Genomic DNA, 19,847 nt, shown 5'->3' on the forward strand with positions numbered 1-19,847 from the left:
TGACATTAACTGTGCCTACAGCCCCCTGGTTTCCATCCCAATAGCTCTCTTATCAGCCACCCCCATTCCCTTCAGGGCCTGTGGGTGGGCCACCCCCACCATCCCCTCTCTCCATCCACCTGAAACCCTCCTGCCCACCCCCCTTCCAACCCCACCTGGGTGACATCTTACATCCTTCCGTCTTCCCTCACGTTGCTGTCTCCTAGCAACCCCATCTCGTTCCCTGAATCCCTTCCAAGGAAATTAGAGATAATGGATCTCTCCTCTCTCCATCTCAACTCCTCTTTATTGATCCTACTTTAATGAAAGTTAATTATAACAATGATTTAATTAATAGAATCCCTCTCTTCCTTTATTGCTTCCCGTATTAAGACTATTAATAAATACGAGCCGGGCTGACAGAGGCATCCATCACCGGCCTGGGATTCCCCCATCCCTCCTTCTTCCCTCCCCCTTATCCCCTCCCTCTCTTGGCCTGTAAACTTGCCGGGGTTGTGGCGGTTAATCAGAGAGGAATTATGAGCCAACATCCCCAGCAGGAGGTGCATTTAATGAAATCGCTTGTGATTTATGTCTGGGGGAGGTTGGGGAGGGAAGAACCTGGAACCCAGACATCCTGCTTCTAGAAGGGTGCCCCCCCCCAGTGCAGAAGAGGAGGAAGGGCGACAGAAAAAGGGACCCAGGGCCTTTACTGTCATCCCACAGCCCCTGCAAAGCCGCACACACACACCGGCAGGAGCCACATGGGTAGCTGCACAAGGCCATTGACACAGACACTGCCAGACTAAAAGCACTTACGACGACTGCAGCACAAGTTTTGTTCTTTCCCACCTCCAAAACGGCATGGGTCATTTTCACCTATTTCCTTTCCCCCCAGCCCAGTTCTGCCTCACTTTCCCAAACTTGTTCCCTACTCCACTCCTCCACGAAGTCCCCCAGTCCCTCATTGGACCCCTTAACCTGGGTATCTAGAGTTTCCAGTCCCTCCTTTCTCTGCCCTTCATATGTCTTCAAGTGTGCAGTCGGCACCTTCAGACTAGGAGTTCCCCAGAAATGTAGAGACATTTCTCTTCGTCACTTACGATTTGTCTACCCCAGGGTCCAGTGCATGGCCCCAACACAGGGAGCTCAGGGGAGAGTAATTGACTGCATGGGCAGGGAGGGAAGACAGCTGGGATCCAACTGGAGTTCTTTCTCCTACTCACCATGCGGTATTTGGCAACTCAGCCTTCCTACTGTATCCCTCCTGTAAGGGATTGTCTCTCTCCCTCTGCTTCCCAGTATTCTTGCAGAAAGTGATGGACCTGAATGGGCTCAGACCAAGTAGCAGCAGATAGGAACTCAGGTGTCAGTATTTGGTGAGAGATGAATGAATCCAAACATCACTCCCCACTTACAGAACCACAATGGCTGCCTATTACCTACAGGAATGCGATGTGCAGATCGTTCAGTGTGCCCGTCAGGGTCTTCACCAACTTGCCTTTCCATTCCCCATCCTACCCTAAGGAACCCTGGAGTCCAGTTTTACACAACCGCTCCACAGAAATAGGCACTGCTCTTGCATGCCTCTGAACACATGCTTTCGCCTCAGCTCAAAAGATAGCTCCTCCGTGAAGCCTTTCGTGATTTCCTCCATTATCCTCTGTGATACTACACATAGCACTTTGTAAAAACTCACTATATCATGATCACAAGTTTTTCTTCTCTCTCGACTATAAACAGCTTGAGGGTAGGTTCTGTGTTTGTACATCTCTTGTCCCTGAAGTCCAGTACAGAAACTGGCTCATAGGACCAGTCCTCCAAAAGTAATTTTTTAAGTTATTTTAATAAAATACTCCATACATACAAAAGAAGATATATATGTCCATACACAAGGGATAAGGAATAATAAAGTGCACATTATTGGACTTACTAACCAGCTTTAAAAACATTACCAGTACCTTTGAAGTGCCCTGTGTGGCCTGAAAGAACAAGATGTGACGTCAGTTAGGATACAGAGATTCCATGCAAGCAACCATACTCCAATAAAAACTAATTTAAAAAAAGAAAAAGAATGGCAAAATACTCTACATTTTAAAAAATTAAAAAATAAAATCTTTACAGGAAAAAAAGACATTTCATGCGTTCATTCAAAAAAACTTTATGGAGTGTTCTTTATGGGTCAATTGCTGGGACTAGAGATGGAACAGTCAAAAGCCCTGCCCTCAAAGAGCTCACAGTCAACATAAACTAACAAATAGAAGAAAACAAGGTAAGCGCTCCTTTAGAGATATGCACAGTATGCTGTGGGACCACAGAGAACAGGTACTTAATTAACCAAGACTCGGAAGACAAAGCTTCCTGTGGGTGATGATATGGGGGCTGAGTCTTCAACAGTGTGTACACGGGAGCCCAGAGTGTGCAGGCAGACGGGACAAGACGGCAAAGACCTAATTCACTCAGAAATCTCAACACTCAGGGCTGCCGAATGAGGATTGGACGCGATGTGGGAAGTGAGGCTGGAACGACGGATAACAGACCTCTACTCATATATTTCCTCAACAAATACTCACTGAATGCCCACTGTGTGCCAGGTGCTGTCTTAGGCACTGGGAATCTGCATGAACAGATAGGAATGCCTGCCCTCAAGGAGCTTACACGCTATTGCCGGACCATGAAAGTCCAAAGAAACCAGTTAGGAACCCACTGTAATAACCCAGGCCAGGAAAGTGAGCCCTGAACTAGGGAATTCTCTGGCAGTCCAATGGTTAGGACTTGGCACTTTCCCTGGCCCGGGTTCAATCCCTGGTCAGAGAACTAAGATCCTGCAAACTGCATGGCAAGGTCCCCCAGCCAAAAAAAAAAAAAAAAAAACAGTGAGCACTGAACTTAAGTAGTGTCAAGAGGAAAAGAAGCAGAATTCTTCAGGATGCAGAATTAATGGGACTTGATAATCAGATATGGGAATTGAACAGAAGGAGTCCTGTTGATCCCACGTTTCTGGTTTCAATGACCAGATAACCAGTGATGCCATTCACCAAATTAATAATACAAATGGAGAAATCATACATTGAGGGAAAAGATGATTCATGCTGTTTTGTCTTGTTGAATTCCCAATGTCTTTGGGATCGTTCAAAGGAGAGAACTCCAGTAGACAATTGGATAGATATTTAAGTCCGGAGCTCAGAAGGGTTTAGAGCTGGAGATAGAGACTTAAGATCCTGGTAAATAAAGATGATACAAGTGAAGATAGATTACCCAGGTCTCCCTGCATGTAGAGTGAGAGGTAAGAGGACCAAGGGCAGCACCCAGGAGACCATCAACATGGAAGGGAAGGATGGAGAGTGCCGAATCACGGAGAAGATAGAAGGATCGATCAGAGAGATAGGAAGCAACTGGGGACAGATGAGTCAAGGAGAAAGGCCAGCGGCGGCAGATGTAGCAGAGAAGCCAGGGAAAGTATCCCTGGAAACAGCTGGTTTAGCAGCCAGGAGGTCACTGGCAGCTCAGCAAGAGGCGCTTAAGGAGCGTGTTGCCGGTGGAAGTTATTGTGCAGCTGGACTTCACAGAGCCTGCAACAGATACCCTGCAATAGACACGCAATTCTTCTGACCCGTGGGAATTGGGACTATGTCTCCATACTCATAGAAGAACAAGGACTCCTATGTCAAGGTGTCAGAAGAATCAAGGGTGGGAACCAAGATGTCTGGATCTAACATCAAAGATCCTGCAGGCTCGAGGCACGCTCTAAGCCTGCACTCCACTATGGTGGCCACCAGCCACATGCCACTACTGAACACTTGATTTTTTTTTTTTTTTTTTTTTGCCACATGGCATTCGGGATCTTAGTTCCCTGACCAGGGATCGAACACATGTCCTCTGCAGTGGAAGTGCAGAGTCCTAACCACTGGACCACCAGGGAATTCCCCACTACTAAACACTAGAAATGTGGCTAGTACAGATTGAGATTTGTCAACTGCAAACTGCATAACAAATCTCAGATTTAACACCAAAAAGAAAAATGAATTTAAAATAATGTTATATTGATTGCATGTTGAAGGGATATAATATTATGGATACATTGGGTTAAATAAAATATATTATTAAAGTTAGTTTCACCCTCTCCCGTTGCACAGCACAGGCTCCAGATGCGCAGGCTCGGTGGCCATGGCTCACGGGCCCAGCCGCTCCGTAGCATGTGGGATCTTCGCGGACTGGGGCACGAACCCGTGTCCCCTGCATCGGCAGGCGGACTCTCAAACGCTGCGCCACCAGGGAAGCCCCTTTTTTACTTTTTAAAATGTGGCTACTAGAAGACTTTATGTATACGACCCATATTAAATTTCTACTGCACAGGGACTTCCGTGGTGGTCCAGTGGTAAAGAACCCGGCTTCTAATGCAGTGGACGCAGGTTCGATCCCTGGTCAGGGAACGAAGATCCCACATGCTGCAAGGCAACTAAGCCCACGCACCACAACTACTGAGCCTGAGCGCCTCAACTAGAGAGCCCATGAGCTCTGGGGCCCTCACGCCACAACTAGAGAGAAGCCCGCGCGCTGCAACAGTAAAGATCCCGCATGCCGCAACTAAGACCCGACGCAGTGCTGGCCAGTCCTGGTGTCTGAGTGATTCAATGGGCCCAGCACAGGGACCAACTTTCCAGAGCCCTGAAGACAAGGGGTAACACCCCAAAATACGGACTCATTTTCCACTCTACCTTCATTGGCCGAGCGGCTGCCAAGAACAAAGGCCGCATCTCCCGCTACCTGGCAAACACATGCAGTATTGCCTCACGAATCGATTGCTTCTCTGAGGTACCTACCAGTGTATTTGGGGAGAAGCTTCGAGAACAAGTTGAGGAGCGGCTGTCCTATGAGACTGGAGAGATTCCACGAAAGAATCTGGATGTCATGAAGGAGGCAATCGTTCGGGCAGAGGAAGCAGCTGCTGAGATTACTAGGAAGCCGGAGAAACAGGAGAAGAAACGCTTGAAGAAGGAAAAGAAAAGGCTGGCTGCGATTGCCCTGGCGTCTTCAGAAAACAGCAGTAGGACCCCGGAGGAATGTGAGGAGACAAGTGCAAGACCCAAAAAGAAGCAAAAGCAAAAGCCCCAGGAGGCTCCTCAGGAGAATGGAATGGAAGGCCCATCCGTCTCCTCCAAACCCAAAAAGAAGAAATCTTTTCCCAAGGAGGAGCTGGTTAGTAGTGATCTTGAAGAGACAGCTGGCAGTGGAAGTCTTACCAAAAGGAAGAAATCTTTCCCCAAAGAGGAACCAGATAGTGACCCTGAAGAGTCAGGAAACAAGAGGGTCCCCAAGAAAAAGAGGAAATTCTCTTCCAAGGAGGAGCCTCTCAGCAGTGGACCTGAAGAGGCTGCTGCCAGCAAGAGCAACAGCTCCAAGAAAAAGGAAAACCTCCGAAAGCTATCGCAGGAAAATGAGAATGGACATTTCCCTAGTAGGGCATAACTTACAGAGATATTTCCCAACCCATCCCCTATAGCCCAATAAAAATAAAAAAAAAAAATTTAAAAGACCCGACGCAGCCAAAATAAATAAATAAAAATAAATAAATAAATAAATAAAAAGACATTCTTCTATTAAAAAAAAAAAGAACTTCTACTGCACAGCACTAACACTGAATAGGACACCCACAACCTGGACATCCCTAGACTCCCAACAACCGTCCTAGCAGAAAGAGAAATGCCTGGAATTCCCAAGACTGCATTCTATAGGCACACGGATGTCTCAAGCTCCCAACGCCAGAACCTATGGCAAGAGATTCCAGTGCTCGATACCCGACCTCTGGGTATCTCTGTCCCTGTCCCTCTTTCTCCAGGTCTGTTGATAATCGGGTAAGAGCAGAAACGTCCTGTTCTAACTCTCATAAAAGTGTACTTTTTTTCCCAGCTTAGAGTTCCGAATCTCCCTCCCAACCCTAAATTTAGAAGCCATGCCTTCTCCCTGTTTTCCCCATTTCTCAACTCCTGCTTTGCCTTTCTGAAACCTTGGAAATCTCTCAAACTGGTAGAAACACGGTGTTGTGGCAATCACCAGGCTTTAGGGACCTCTAGACTTAATTTGTCGTAGTTCCTAACCATGTGACCTGGAGCAAAACACCTCACCTCTCTGAGTCCTCATCTGCAAAATGTGGATAACGCCTACCCGGAACAGTTAATGTGATGATTATATGAGATCAGATGTGTAAAATGCCTTGTACAGAGCTCCACCCACAGTAGTTACTTTGGAATTTGGGGTTTCCCACTTTGTGTCTGTCTTACCCCTGCATATCTGGAGAACTGGGAAAAGAAAACAGCAAACTCAGGTTCTTATACATGGCCTGATAGAACCTCAAAACCAAAAAGGTGCTTAGAGATATATCTCCAACTTCTCATTCAGTGCAGCAATTCCCTGGACTCCACCCCTAGTTGATATTCATCCAACCTCTGCTTATACATCTCTAGTGGCCATTAATTGGTTCACTTAATAAACAAGAACAAGGCACTGTGGGTGCCACAAAGAAGGGCAGACACAGATCTTGCTATTAAAGAGCCTATTTATATATTAGCACAAAGGATATACAGAGAAATTACTATAACATAAGGTAAATGTGGTATGCGCCAATCAAGATGCCATGACAGAGAGCCAACAACCTTGCAAGTTAATTCATGTGCAACAAAGTGTAGCTCTAGGGACTTCCCTGGCAGTCCAGTGGTTAAGACTTCGCCTTCCATTTCAGGGGGTGCAGGTTTGATCCCTGTTTGGGGAGCTAAGATCCCACATGCCTCATGGCCAAAAAAACAAAACATAAAACAGAAGCAATATTGTAACAAATTAAATAAAGATTAAAAAAAAATGGTCCACATCAAAAAAATCTTAAAACAAAAAAAATGTAGCTCTAATGTTAAAATCCCTCCCAAATCCCAGACCTCAGTTTTCCCATTCATTTCATGGAAAATGGGACAAGATCCTTCCACACTAGATCATGGATCGTTCTTAAGGAGGACATTTTTGTAATAACCTCTAAAATTTCAGGAGGGTGTGAACATGGAAAAGGCTAAAATGGATGAATGGGAGCACAGGTGTGAGGAGAACTGCAAGATCTTCTGGCCTCTTCTGTATCAGAATTTCTGGGAGTCCCTAGAACTCTACCCCACCCTCTACATATTACCAGCAATTCCTGTCCCCCTGGAAAACCCTGCACATCCCTACTCTCAGGACTTATCCGACTGTTTTCCTGTCTGCTTTTCTTTTCCTTTTCACCCCATCCTTCTTACATTTTCCCCCTCTTTTATCAGCATCTCTATAATTTTCTTCGGGTCCATCTCTGCTTTAGTCCCTCTCATCATGTTGATTTGGGGTATCTGTTATTCTCGAGGTCCTTCTACCTCTGTCTTGGTCTCCCTCTCTTTTACTCTTTCATCATTCTCAATTTCTTGGTGGGTTTCCATTTTCGGTCTCTGGCCTCGCTTTCTCCCCAGTGGCCACAAAGCCATAAACCCAGCCGGCCCTGCAGCAGGCAGCCGCCAATCACTGGGCTCCAGAAGTTGCAGGGAGGGGGCTGCAGAGAGAAGGGGGCATGGAAAAGCTGGGGCGCTGCTGCTACACCAGGGGAGGGGAGAGGCAGAAAAGATCAGAGATGTCACTCCCAGAAGGCAGCCACAGCTTCCCTGCAGGGAGCAGACACCTGGCCCTTCTTTCTGTTGTGAGCCAGGGTACATGGGTCCCTCCGCTGTACGCCCCAAATCGTGGTTTCTCATCCAAAAACCACAGGCCGCAGATCACCCACTCCACCAGAGATTTGCCTCCTCCTTCATTCTTAGGTTCTCCAAAGATGAGGGAGCTAAAGGACCCTGGGAGTCTGAGGATGTTTGCAACACATTCTTACACGAACATTGGGACAATAAAAGAACGGTCATGACAGGATGTTGGGAAGGCACTGAGAGGAGGGAGAAGCTTAATTGGCCAAGGATGAACCAGAAGGTTGGGCACTCCAAGCTCCTTACCAGCTCCCTGGCATCACTAAAGCAGGATGACAGCCTGAATCCCTGGTCCCTGGTCTAGGCTGGGATTGGGCAGTTTAGGTGCTGCATAAGGGGCAACTATCCAGCTCGTGGATAAGAAGCTACAAGGCCTGGGGAAGGGGAGGGGGGCTAGAAAGGGAAAGCAGGAAAGGGGAGGGATCAGAGAGAGATTTTAGGAGAAGAGCAGAGGAGGAGGAATATTCTGTCCTGTTAGGGCAGAAGGAGACTGGCCCAGCAAGTGGTAATTCCTGGTGTGCTGGCGACCCCTGCTGGCTGCACACTCCACCGACTGGGAGAAGGGAAGGAACAGCCAGCCTCTGTTGAGTCCCGGCATGGGTTAAATGTGACAGTGAGTTTTGTGAGCATGTCACTGTACAGCAGTGACGGTGCCTGTAGCACCACCCATAGTTATATACGGGCACCCCTGGGTGATGATAGTAATGTGACCGGGCACAAAGGCCATAATATTCAGCCTCTGAACCCCTGGCTCCCCTGCAGGGAGTCCAGACTGGGAAGGGTGAGGTCTTTGAGCCCAACATACTCCTCACCAACGTCAAGTCAGTGTATAAATCCACTCAGTGAGGCTCTGCTTGCATCAAAGTAAAATTAACCTGTCCGAGTTTAGGGGGGAAAGTGTGGGCTTTGGAAGCAGACTTACCTGGGTTACAATCCTGATCCCCTGTACTAGCAGTCTGACCTCAGGCAAGGTACTTAACTTCTTTGATCCCCATTCCCTCACCTGTAAGGTCATAAGAATACCTATCTTACAGGGTTATCGTGAGTGTTTAGCAGAGTGCCTGGCCATGGGAAGCATTTAATAGATGCTAATTTTCTGCCTCTCTCTTCCTTTACCTCGACCCACAAGGTCGGGCAGGGATTTCAAAAGGCAAATAAACTGAGGATGATGTTGACAGTGATGATGGTGGTGGTTTACATTTACATCACTCATGCAAATCATTTTAAACATATTTTTAATGCGTGTCTTTTTTCCTTTTTATTAGCCAAGCACATCATGATCATGTTTTATTAGGATAGAAATATCCTGATGTTATGGCAGGTATCTAGAAGGACAGCCTTATGAAGTGATAACAAGGCATGACAAATCTTTCTTTATTGTGATACATTTTCATTACTCAGGTTAATCAGGAATTACCCACTAGAACAAGGGCTTAAGATAAGTACATGACAGTCATCTGTGGAGATCAGAATCTCCTGATTTTCCAATGGGTTTCTAATTGTTATTGCTGTGGTGGGGGGGATGATTAACGCTTTGATTGAACTGGTCTTAAAACATTAGAATAACTCGAAATAACAGGCAGTTAGAAATAGTATATTCTGAAATTTAAAAGAAGACGAATTTCAATTCTACCACAGAACAGCCTAACCATTACAGCAGTCCAGTGACAGGGGCAAACTGCTTATGAAGTAAAGAGCTCCTTTTCAGCAGAAGTATTGAAGCAGAAGCCGGCTGATGCCCTGGCAGGCTTACTGTGAAAGAAATCTGGGCTGCAGAGGGAGATTGGATAAGAGGCCCTTTGAGGTCCCTCCACAAATACACTGCAGTGCATAATGAATACTTAGCTCGGTAGAAGTGCTGTTCCGAACGACATTACTGCCATACCCATGGCCATTGTTTGTCACCATGGGGTGGGATGGGGGGATAGTAATAATAACAACTATATGTTTTTCCGGTTTGAGACTTTGTTTTTCCCAAGGAAAGGGAAGATTCCAGGATTGTTCCCTCTTTAGCCATCCCCACATTCCTCTAATTCTTTTTTTCTTTCTTTCTTGGCTTGATAGGATCCATCTTCAAGTATCTTAAAGAGAATCTCGCTTTAAAAAAAAAAGGCTTTTTGCATCTTTTAGTTTTCTGCCTCTAATAGGTGGGCAAGCAGTGGATGGGGGTGGAAGAGGAAATAGACATTTGTTGAGTTGCTATTTAATGCAGATGCTATAAGTTTTGCATTTAAGAGAAGTGTGTATCTGCTTTCGTGCAGGTAAATGTGTGTATATTGTTTTGTAAATGTGATGTGTCTGCACAAATGTTTTACTGTTCAGGCCTCTCTGTGAGATTTTAGTATCTAGCTGCATGTGGGGAAGTCTGTGTGCAGCTCCTCCGAGGATTTCAGTTCCTCCTGTGTGTACACAGACTACCCAGGAGTTATTCTTCTGGCTTCAGGATCTTTGTGCAGGACCCCAGCTTTGTCCCTATCCTGGGCACAAGGGTGTTTTCACATCAGGACTTATCTGCCTCCTTGCCTTCCACGTGTGCATGATTGCATTTTCCATCTTTGTCACAGTGCATGCAGATCCCTGAGCCCATCCCTGTGCCACATGAAGCCATGTGTGTCCCACAGTCCCTCCTCCCACCTCTGTGAAGAGTCCTTGGCACCCCTCCCCTTCTGGCCACCCCCACTCCCCACTTTCCATGCCAGGAGAGATCTAATTACACAGAAATTAGTACAGAGAAGGATCGTTTGCTTTTATGGCATCAGAGCCAGGACAGCTGTAAATCTGGGGCTGCTGCTGCAGCCGCCTCTGGGCACTGTGCAGGCTGTAGGGGGGCTCTCACCTCTGCACCCCCCCTTTGCTCCATCTCTGTCCAGCTGCCTGGGGCTCTACCTCTGCCCAGGACCCCAGAGCCCTATTATACCCATCTCAAAAGGGGGAGGAGGGGCTTCCCTGGTGGCGCAGTGGTTGAGAGTCCACCTGCCGATGCAGGGGACACGGGTTCGTGCCCTGGTCCGGGAAGATCCCACATGCCGCGGAGCGGCTGGGCCCATGAGCCATGGCGACTGAGCCTGCGCGTCCGGAGCCTGTTGCTCCGCAACGGGAGAGGCCACAAGAGTGAGAGGCCCACGTACCGCAAAAAAAAAAAAAAAAAAAGGGGGGGGAGGAGGCCTGTGGAAGGGGAGGGTGTGGTCAGTCAGAAGATCACACATACCAGGTGCTCAATAAATGTTCCCTGAATGAGAGAAGGGTTAATCCCAGCAATGCTAACTACTACCCAACTACCCAGCTGTGGTGGCCGAGGGAAGAATATTCCCACTAAGATTTCTCCCAAAATATTTAACACTCACTAGAATGTCTTCTCCACCTTCTTATGAACTCAGATGACGTATATGGGGCAATCAGTCATCTTGGCTTCCACTTTAGAGACCTTGAACACCTTCTCAGGCAGTATCAGTTAATGAAGACAGCCCAGGGTTCAGATCTTGGTTCTCCTGTTCACTAGCTAAGTGATCTTGAGTACCCCACACACAGTTACCTGATCCTTGGTTTCCTCATCTGTGAAATGGCAGTCATAAAACCTACCTTTCAGGTTGTTGTGAGACATCCATGAGAAAGCACTGGACCAACGGGAAAGTGGTCCACTAATCGTTACTATCACTGTTAATGTCTTGTGAGCTAACACTTCCATTTTCCCACCACCCTTTAACTAGACTTTATCCCAACCAAATCTCACTCAAGCACCACCACACAATTTGGTCAACAGGATATGCAGGCAGGTCGTGTCCAACCTAGAATGAATGTTTCTTTATGTTAAGAGACATCCAAAGCCAAGGGTCAGGACAGGTGATTCTAACAATCCTTGGACACCTAGAGACACTGTTTCACCCATAACCAACTTTCTCTGAACTCCTACCTTGGCAATGATTATTTTGAGCTCCATTATTTTCATGGAGGTTATGAAATTTTTCCTTGGAGTACTGGAGAGTCTTATAAATGATTGGGTAGAAAGAATCAAGGACTTAAGGAATTAGGAGAGCAGGAGTGGGGGAATTGGGGTGGTCACAGGAGGCTTAAACTCTAAAGAGGGAGTAGCAGAGACAGAGGCCAAAGGTCCAGGCTCCCAACTTCCTCCCAACACAGCCTCCAAACCCAGGGACTTGGGGTCTCCTCCCTCTGTCCTCTCCTACTCTGATGTCTCCAGCCCAGGGCACTCAGCCAGGAATTCCTGACTTTATCCCTATGTGGACAACCCTGGAAAGCTCTAAATGGTGTGTAGGCCAGGAAGGGAAGAGCCAAAGAAAGGAAGGGGTACTCCCCCTTTCCCAAACCAGGTCTGCCCAGATCTCCAAGCACCATTTGGACGGGACCCCCTGCAGGGACAGTCAGGGGGCAGGAAGCGCCTGCGGCAGGAGAAAGCTGAGGCACATCATCGTCTGCGTTCGGCCTCTCACCCCATGATCTGCGTCCCAGGGAGGGTGAGGATTTGGCGTGAAGGGCAGAGCGGCGGGGGATCTCTGGCCCCCCACCTTCCCCCACCCCCAACCCCAACTCAGGCTGCAGTCTCTCCTCGTTGTAGCAGAGCGAGAGCAAAGGGACGGGCAGTAAAGATGAGTGATGGCGCGGAGACAAGCAGAAATACACCATCATGAAAATGCTAATGACTCCTTGCTCTCTTTCTTTATGGTTGGAGTAATACAGACTTCAATCATAAAAACAATCTCCCAACATTTTAATGGGCTCCATCATGCCCGCACTTGTCGGTATATTTGAAGAATAAATCACCCTCCCCGCTCGGAATGAATTCGCTGTCAAACTCGGCTCCCTCGGAGAAAATGGATGGGGAGTGAGGATGGAGGGTGGTTTTTTTGGGGGGGAGGGGGACAGTACTCCACTCCTCTAACTCCCTCCTAAACTGGGCTTTAGATCGTTGTGTGAGATGCCTGGATCCTGAATGGGAGGAAGGGGGCAATTGGGAATTTGGAGGAGCTGAGCCCAAAGGGAGGATTTGAGGCAACAGGAGGCAGGGACTGAGGGACTCCACACGGAGAGAAGCCGCCCCCTAGATGGACGTGGAAGAGAGAAAGGGGCAAGAACTGTCGTGGCATTGGACGGAAGAGGCAAAATCTTGACATTGAACCAAGAGAAGGCAAAGCAGACGCAAAAAGCATACAAATTCGCCTTATTTTATGCGTTATTTCGTCGAATTTCTTTCAGACTAGGCCTCAGGCAGAGGCGCCGACGGAAAAGTCTGAGATATCTCTTTGGGGGAAGAAGCCCAGGAGTTCCGGCTCTGAGCTTGCAAGTTTCAGTGCATTAAGCCACAGGTCCACGTCGCAGAGAAGCGGCTGAGTCCCTTGTAATTCTCATTTCCATACAGGTGGCCGTCAGCCAATGAAAACTTAGGATGCGCATACTGTGAGCAGCCAATCCTAGTTAAGGATGAGCCGAGCTGCCAAGCCTAATTGCATCTTGATTGGTTGTGATGTTGCTAGGCAGAAATGAGGTCTTGGAAATCGATGTGGGCAAGACCGGAGAGACAGGTGGATATGAAAATATCTGGAAACCTACACTCTTGAATTGTCATTTTTCTTCCTGAGCTCCTTCATTCTTAAAGGATTAATGGGGTCAGGGAAATGACTCTCCCTTTTCTCCTCCACAGTGGTACAGAGCCAAAGAGGTATCATATCGTTTCCCCAAAACGCCTTCAGAGAAATCTGGTGCTTCGAAGGTCTTCTAATCCAAAAAATCTCCAGGAGGTATTCCAGCCTCACGCTTGGTCTTCCCACTAAGGAATTCCTTTTTGAGGCCTAACTTCAAGCCTCCCGGCTGTAGTTTAAGACCAATTTTCTCTAACATGCTCAGGAAACGGAGAAATCTTGCCCCAAGTTCTTCTTTCATAACGCAAGCCTCAAAGAGCAAGAGATTTCCCTACCTCCTGGCCACTCCACCACGACCCAAGGGTGCCCTGCAGACCCTGCGAAGGGTCAAGGCGGCCATATAGGGGCTATATCGTGGCATTCCCAAACCCGCAGCTTCCGCGCCTTCATTTGCATCTCATTTGCATAAACCCAGTTCTCCCCCCGCCCCATGCCAAACTCACCAGCCTCTGCCCTTCTCCCCGCCACCCCACGTCTGTAGCTCCTCTCCCTGTGCCTGACTCGCACCACCCCACACCCTACCCCTCTCACCAGCCGCCTTGCCCCACACGCCGGCGCACCCCCGCCTGCAGCCTCAGCTGCTGGAGACAGGGCGCCGGAGCCTCCCGCGGTTCCTGAGTCACAAACACCCCGGAGGCAGGAGGGGAGCGGCGGAGTGAGAGGCGGGGGCTGCCGCCTGGAGCTGCGAACCCGCTGGTCTGAACTAGACCATCCGCGAACAATATGCCACCATTTAAATCTGAACGCGCGCCAGCCGCCGATTGTGATGTTAATTCGGGGATGATTTAGGGGGGCGGGACGGAGTGGGGGCTGGCCTCTCTCTGTCAAATTGCTGTCCGGGGGCTTAATATTTGTAATTGAAGCTGATGAGGACTACGTCTCTGTTTACACTGATAAAAAAAAAAAGTCTGGGAGGGAAAAAGAGCAACTAAATTATGGGGCTGGGAGAAAAACATGATTAATCAAAGCTTTGAACTGTCGCCGTGTTCGAGGCCCAGTAAATCTCGCCCGGCCGGGGCCTGTGGAGGCCAGAGGATAAACCTCAAACGCCCGGTGTTCGCCGCCCCTTTCTGTTTGCCTCTCGGTTACCACGTCAATTAATTCGATAATTGGATTTGAAGAGATGTCAGGAGATTATCGAGGGGGAGCTAGGAGGAGTGGATGTGGAAGAAAGGGCCCGGGGATGGCAAGGGAGGAGGCGAGAGCCGGCGGGGTCAGGTGGTGGAGGGACGCGGAGAGCCGGTCCTGCCCAGAGAGCAAGTCACCCAGCTCGCGAGGAGGAGATCCCGCTATGAGCTATGAGCTCTGAATGGACCCATGATAACAAGCATCCTGTATACTAGGAAATATTTTTATTTAACTAGGAGTTGAGGGATGGAGTCACAGGAAGAAATTGGGTTCAGGGGTCCTTCTGCAGATCTCTCCATACTTCCCATCAGCCAAGACGTTCACAAAGCCATTAAGGTCTTCATATATAACTTCTCAAAAAGCATACTCCTCTTATGAATGACACAGTATCACAAGCTGCCTCTGATACTATTGCATCAGAGGAGATACAAGGAGATGAAAGATGAGATTCAGGGAATTACCACCAGATTTAGGCAATTGAGGGTGGTAGAAAGACCAGAGGACTTGAATTCAAAAGAAGAAGCTTTAAGACTGGTGATCAGAAGGGGCCGAGGACCAGAGAGTTGAGAGGATTTCTGCAGGTCACACAGCAAGCAAATAGCAGGGCTGGCTCAAGAACTCAGCTCTCCACTCTCCCAATTCATTGTGTAGCCAGCACAGTGTGGAATCAGACTTCCTGGATTCAAGTCCTGTCTTTCCTGCTTCCTAGCTGTGCCTGAGTTTCCTCTTCTGTAAAGTGGGACAATAATCATACCGACTTCATAGGGTTGTTGTTAGGATTTAGATAATTCATGTAAAGAAATCAGCAAAACATCCAGCACATAGTAAGTATTCAATAATAGCTGTTTTTTATCATGATGAATGGACAGTTCTCATAACTCACAACCTGAATGACACAAATTGGCAAAAGGTGTTCACCAATGCCTGTAAAATGTTTTGTGGTTTAATCACTAGGCCTTAAGGGAAGGAGTGAACACTGCCTTGAAAAGACAGTAGGCTCTCTGTTTTGATGACTCTAAAGAGCATTTCTCCCCTCAAACAAGTCTCACACCTTTACGTCTGCTAGAACTAGGTTCATATAGTAGGAGTACACCTGGAACAGCTGCATCAGGGGATTGTCATCCAGTTATTTCATTCATTCATTCATTCATTCATTGAATGCCTAGTTGAAAAGCAGCATGGTTCATCAATCCATCAAACCTCTATTGAGGAACCATTATGTGCTCAACACTTCTGCAGGCAGTTATCAAACCATGAGTCCATTACTAGCTCCACTAGTGAAGAGGAGATATACATACATATATATATATATATATTTCATTTTTGTATCCCCAGTACCTGAACCCCAGTTCAGGCACTTGGGAACTCAGTAAATGTATATTAAATGAATACATAGACACTATGGGAAATGGAAGAGAAATAGAAATGTAGTTCCTTCCCTTAATAAGCTTAAACTCTCATTGGGGAGACAAGACTTGCATACATAAAAGGATAAGAGAACAGGACTTTGCTGGTGGTCCAGTGGTTAAGGCTCCATGCTTTCACTGTAGGGGCGCTGGTTTGATCCCTGGTCAAGGAACTAAGATCCCACATGCCGCTCCACCAAAAAAAATAAATAAATAATTTTTTTTTAAATTTAAAAAGGATGGCGCAGTGGTTAAGAATCCACCTGGTGGATTAAGGTTAAGAATTCCCTGGTGGCGCAGTGGTTAAGAATCCACCTGCCAGTGCAGGGGACACGGGTTCCAGCCCTGGTCCAGGAAGATCCCACATGTCACGAAGCAACTAAGCCCGTGAGCCACAACTACTAAGCCTGCACTCTAGAGCCCGCGAGCCACAACTACTGAGCCCATGTGCCACAACTACTGAAGCCCGTGTGCCTAGAGCCCGTGCTCCGCAACAAGAGAAGCCACCACAATGAGAAGCCCGTGCACTGCAATGAAGAATAGCCCCCACTCACCACAACTAGAGAAAGCCCGTGCACAGCAACGAAGACCCAATGCAGCCAAAAATAAATAAATTTTGAAAAAAATTTTAAAAGGATAAGAGAACAATATGAGACAGTAAACGTGTTAAGACCATGAATAAGTTCTAGGTGATATAGACTAGGAAGAGCTCAGAAGAACTGGGGAGGGTTGTGGGCAAGGATGCTTACCATGGAAGGAGTGAGCCTGAAATAAAGAGTAGAATTTGGAATGGCTGAGAAGGAGAGAAAGGGCATTCCAGTTGCAGGAGTAGCAAGAGTGACAGTGCGTGGTAAGAATCTATACACGTTAAGCAACAATACAAGATCAGCTTAATAACAGGGCCAGTCTCTGTGTTTGCAAGACAGAATCCATCTGTGTTTGCAACCATGTGTTTCTTTGACCATGTTCCTGGTCCCCAAAAAATTATGCTTGGATTTTCTATTCTTTTAGATTATTCACACCTTCTTCCTCTATCTTAACCTGAAAAGCAAGAATCAAAACAGTAACCAGCTGCTACCCTCAGCAAAACAAACAGATTGTAAAAGCAATTACGCTATTACCATTACTCATTCATCTGCATACAAGACAACTTACCCTCCCTCTTTCTCCCATATGGCCCCAGCCTGTGCTGGGATTACTGTTGCCTAGATTATTACTGTTTCCTTTATAAACTCATTTTTCCTGGACCCACTCCTCCCAGAAAAATTTACCTGAAACAAACTTCATATTTTTCCCCAGCCTCCATGGTTGCCTTGAGGGAAACATGGTGGTGAATGGGAAGAAAAACAATGTAAACTGAGCAGTGGTTATTAAATACCAGGTGCTTGGACTTCCCTCGTGGCCCAGTGGTTAAGAATCCACCTGCCAATGCAGGGGACATGGGTTCGAGCCCTGGTCCGGGAAGATCCCACATGCCGCAGGGCAACTAAGCCTGTGCGTCACAACTACTGAGCCTGTGCTCTAGAGCCCCCAAGCCACAACTACTGAGCAGCCCTTGTGCCACAACTACTGAAGCCCGCGCGCCTAGAGCCGGCACTCCACAACAAGAGAAGCCACCACAATTAGAAGCCCGCGCACTGCAACGAAGAGTAGCCCCTGCTCGCCACAACTAGAGAAAGCCCGCGCACAGCAACAAAGATCCAATGCGGCCAAGAATAAATTTTAAAAATAATAATAAAAATAAAATAAAAATAAATGGCAGGTGCTTTGCACATATTAGCTTATTTAATTCTCACAATAACCCTACGAGGTAGATATTATTATTGCCGTTTTACAAGAAAGCAAACAGGCTCAGAGAGTTTGCCCAGGTTCAAAGAAGAGTAAATAAATATCAGAATAGGGATTTGAACCCAGTCTATCTGATTTCAGAGTCCATGTCCTTAGACCTGGCAAGAGGGACCTCTACCCTGGGCACCTGTTTTAGAGGGCCTCTTCCTTCTGCAGAGGGAGGATAACTCAAGGCCAAGGGGATGTGCCTACCTAGAGCTCATGCCTCCCTGCTCCTAGACCATGCTCCAGTTGCCAGAGGGTGCTGCCAAGCAGCGCCAAGCCCACTTCTAGGACCTCTTCCTGGGGTTCGATTTCCTGAAAGTACAGAAGGAGCTGCCGGAGAGCACACCATCAGCCCTGTTGGGGTGGAGTTTAAATGTGAGGCTGCCCCAAGCACGCTCTTTGGTGTGAGGCCCCTCAGGTAGTGGGACAGAGCCAGGAATGGCAAGAGAATCTGAGGGTCAGACTTGGGGCTGGAAGAGTCCCAGGATTCTAAATATAAGTCTCCCAGCTGATATTGATATATTTGTCAAGATAACAGGGTAGAACACGTTTTATGTAACAGTTTGTTAGCTTTGATTTGTAACTTGTACATATTTAGACATTTGGTATGTAGGCTCTATTTTTTTATCTTGCCCTGGGCCCCGCGAATATTAGGGGGTGGGGCTGCTCATCTCACTCTAACCCTCTGACCCTTTTCCAACCAGAGAATCGCACCACTCAGTGACCCTGGCCAGAGAACTGAGCACCATCTTCACAGCTCTCTTCTCCTTCATCCCCCACAACAATCACTGAGGCCCACTGGTTCTTCCTTCTAAACCTCTTGAGCTCTCTACTTCTCCCCATCACCACCGTCACCTCAGAGCTCAGGCCACCACCATCTCCCACCTGGATTCTGACGACAGCCCCTTATGGCGCTCCATACCCCCAATCCTGCCCCCTCTCATCCATTCTCCACACTAGACCTACAATGATCTTTGTAAAATGCAAATCTGATATTAAAAAATAAATAACTAAGTAAAACTAGGAAGAATGTTCGTGACCCAGAGTCTGACCCCTGCATTTGTGAAAGCATTTGGAGAGTTCAAACTAATTTCGCAGCACATCCCCTCCTGGGAAAAAAAAAAAGTACAAATCTGAGCTTCTCATTCTCCTGGTTAAATGGCTCCTGGATGCTTTCTGGATAAAATCCAAACTCCTTAGTTTGATGCTCAAGATCCTTCAGGATCTAGCCACTAACCACCAGTCTCTGCACCCTGCTGCACCCACAACTATTCATTCTGACCGCAATGAATTACTTGCCCTTTGTTGAAGAGACCACTTTATCCCTCTCTCCAAGCTTTGTACTTACTACTCCTTCTCTATGGAACATTCTTCCATTCCCTTCCTATACAGATCCTTTAAGTTTCTTGTAAATGTCACCTCTTCCTGGAAGCCTTCCTTGACTACTAGTTCTCAGGACTGGGATACATGCCCTTCCTATTCGTTCCCACAGCAACCAGTGCTTACCCATCTTATAACACTATTGAATTGTGCTGAAATTATTTGCCTTTTAAGGGCAAGGACTCTATCTGATTCACTGTTCAATCATTCACAAAATTTCTATTGAGAGCCTATTATGTGCCAGGCGCTCTTCTGAATGCTGAGGATACAGTGGTGACAAGGTCTCTGCACTAGTGGAGCTTATCTTCTAGTGGGGAAAAAAGCAATAAGAAATACCAATAAAGCTATGATACTGCTATAAAGAAAAATGTAGGAGGATAATGAGATAAAGAAGGGAAAGTGGTGGCTATTTAGATCAGGTGGTCAGGAAAGGCCTCTCTAAGGAGGTGATATTTGAGATGAGATCTAGATGAAATGAAAGAGTGAGCATGATCTGGGAGAAGACTGATCTAGGCAGAGGAAACAGCAAAGGTCCTGAGTGGGAACAAGTCTAGTGTGACTGAGGATCAAAACCTCATGTAGCTGAACCCTGGAATTTTTTTCTATGAGAACTGGAAAACCATTGGGAGGTTTTAAGTTACATGATCTGATCTACATTTTAAAAGATCACTTTAACTACTTATTGGGTAGAGAGCAGACCTTGGCAA

The 19,847-nt window shown here is 47.2% G+C and overlaps 1 pseudogene; it reads left to right on the forward strand.

Moving 5' to 3' along the window:
• Positions 1 to 4,890: 4,890 nt before the first annotated feature.
• LOC115858745 (nucleolar protein 56 pseudogene) lies at positions 4,891 to 5,448 on the forward strand (annotated as a pseudogene).
• The last annotated feature ends 14,399 nt before the right edge of the window (positions 5,449 to 19,847 follow it).

Source organism: Globicephala melas, chromosome 10 (assembly GCF_963455315.2).
Source record: "Globicephala melas chromosome 10, mGloMel1.2, whole genome shotgun sequence".
Lineage (NCBI taxonomy): Eukaryota > Metazoa > Chordata > Mammalia > Artiodactyla > Delphinidae > Globicephala > Globicephala melas.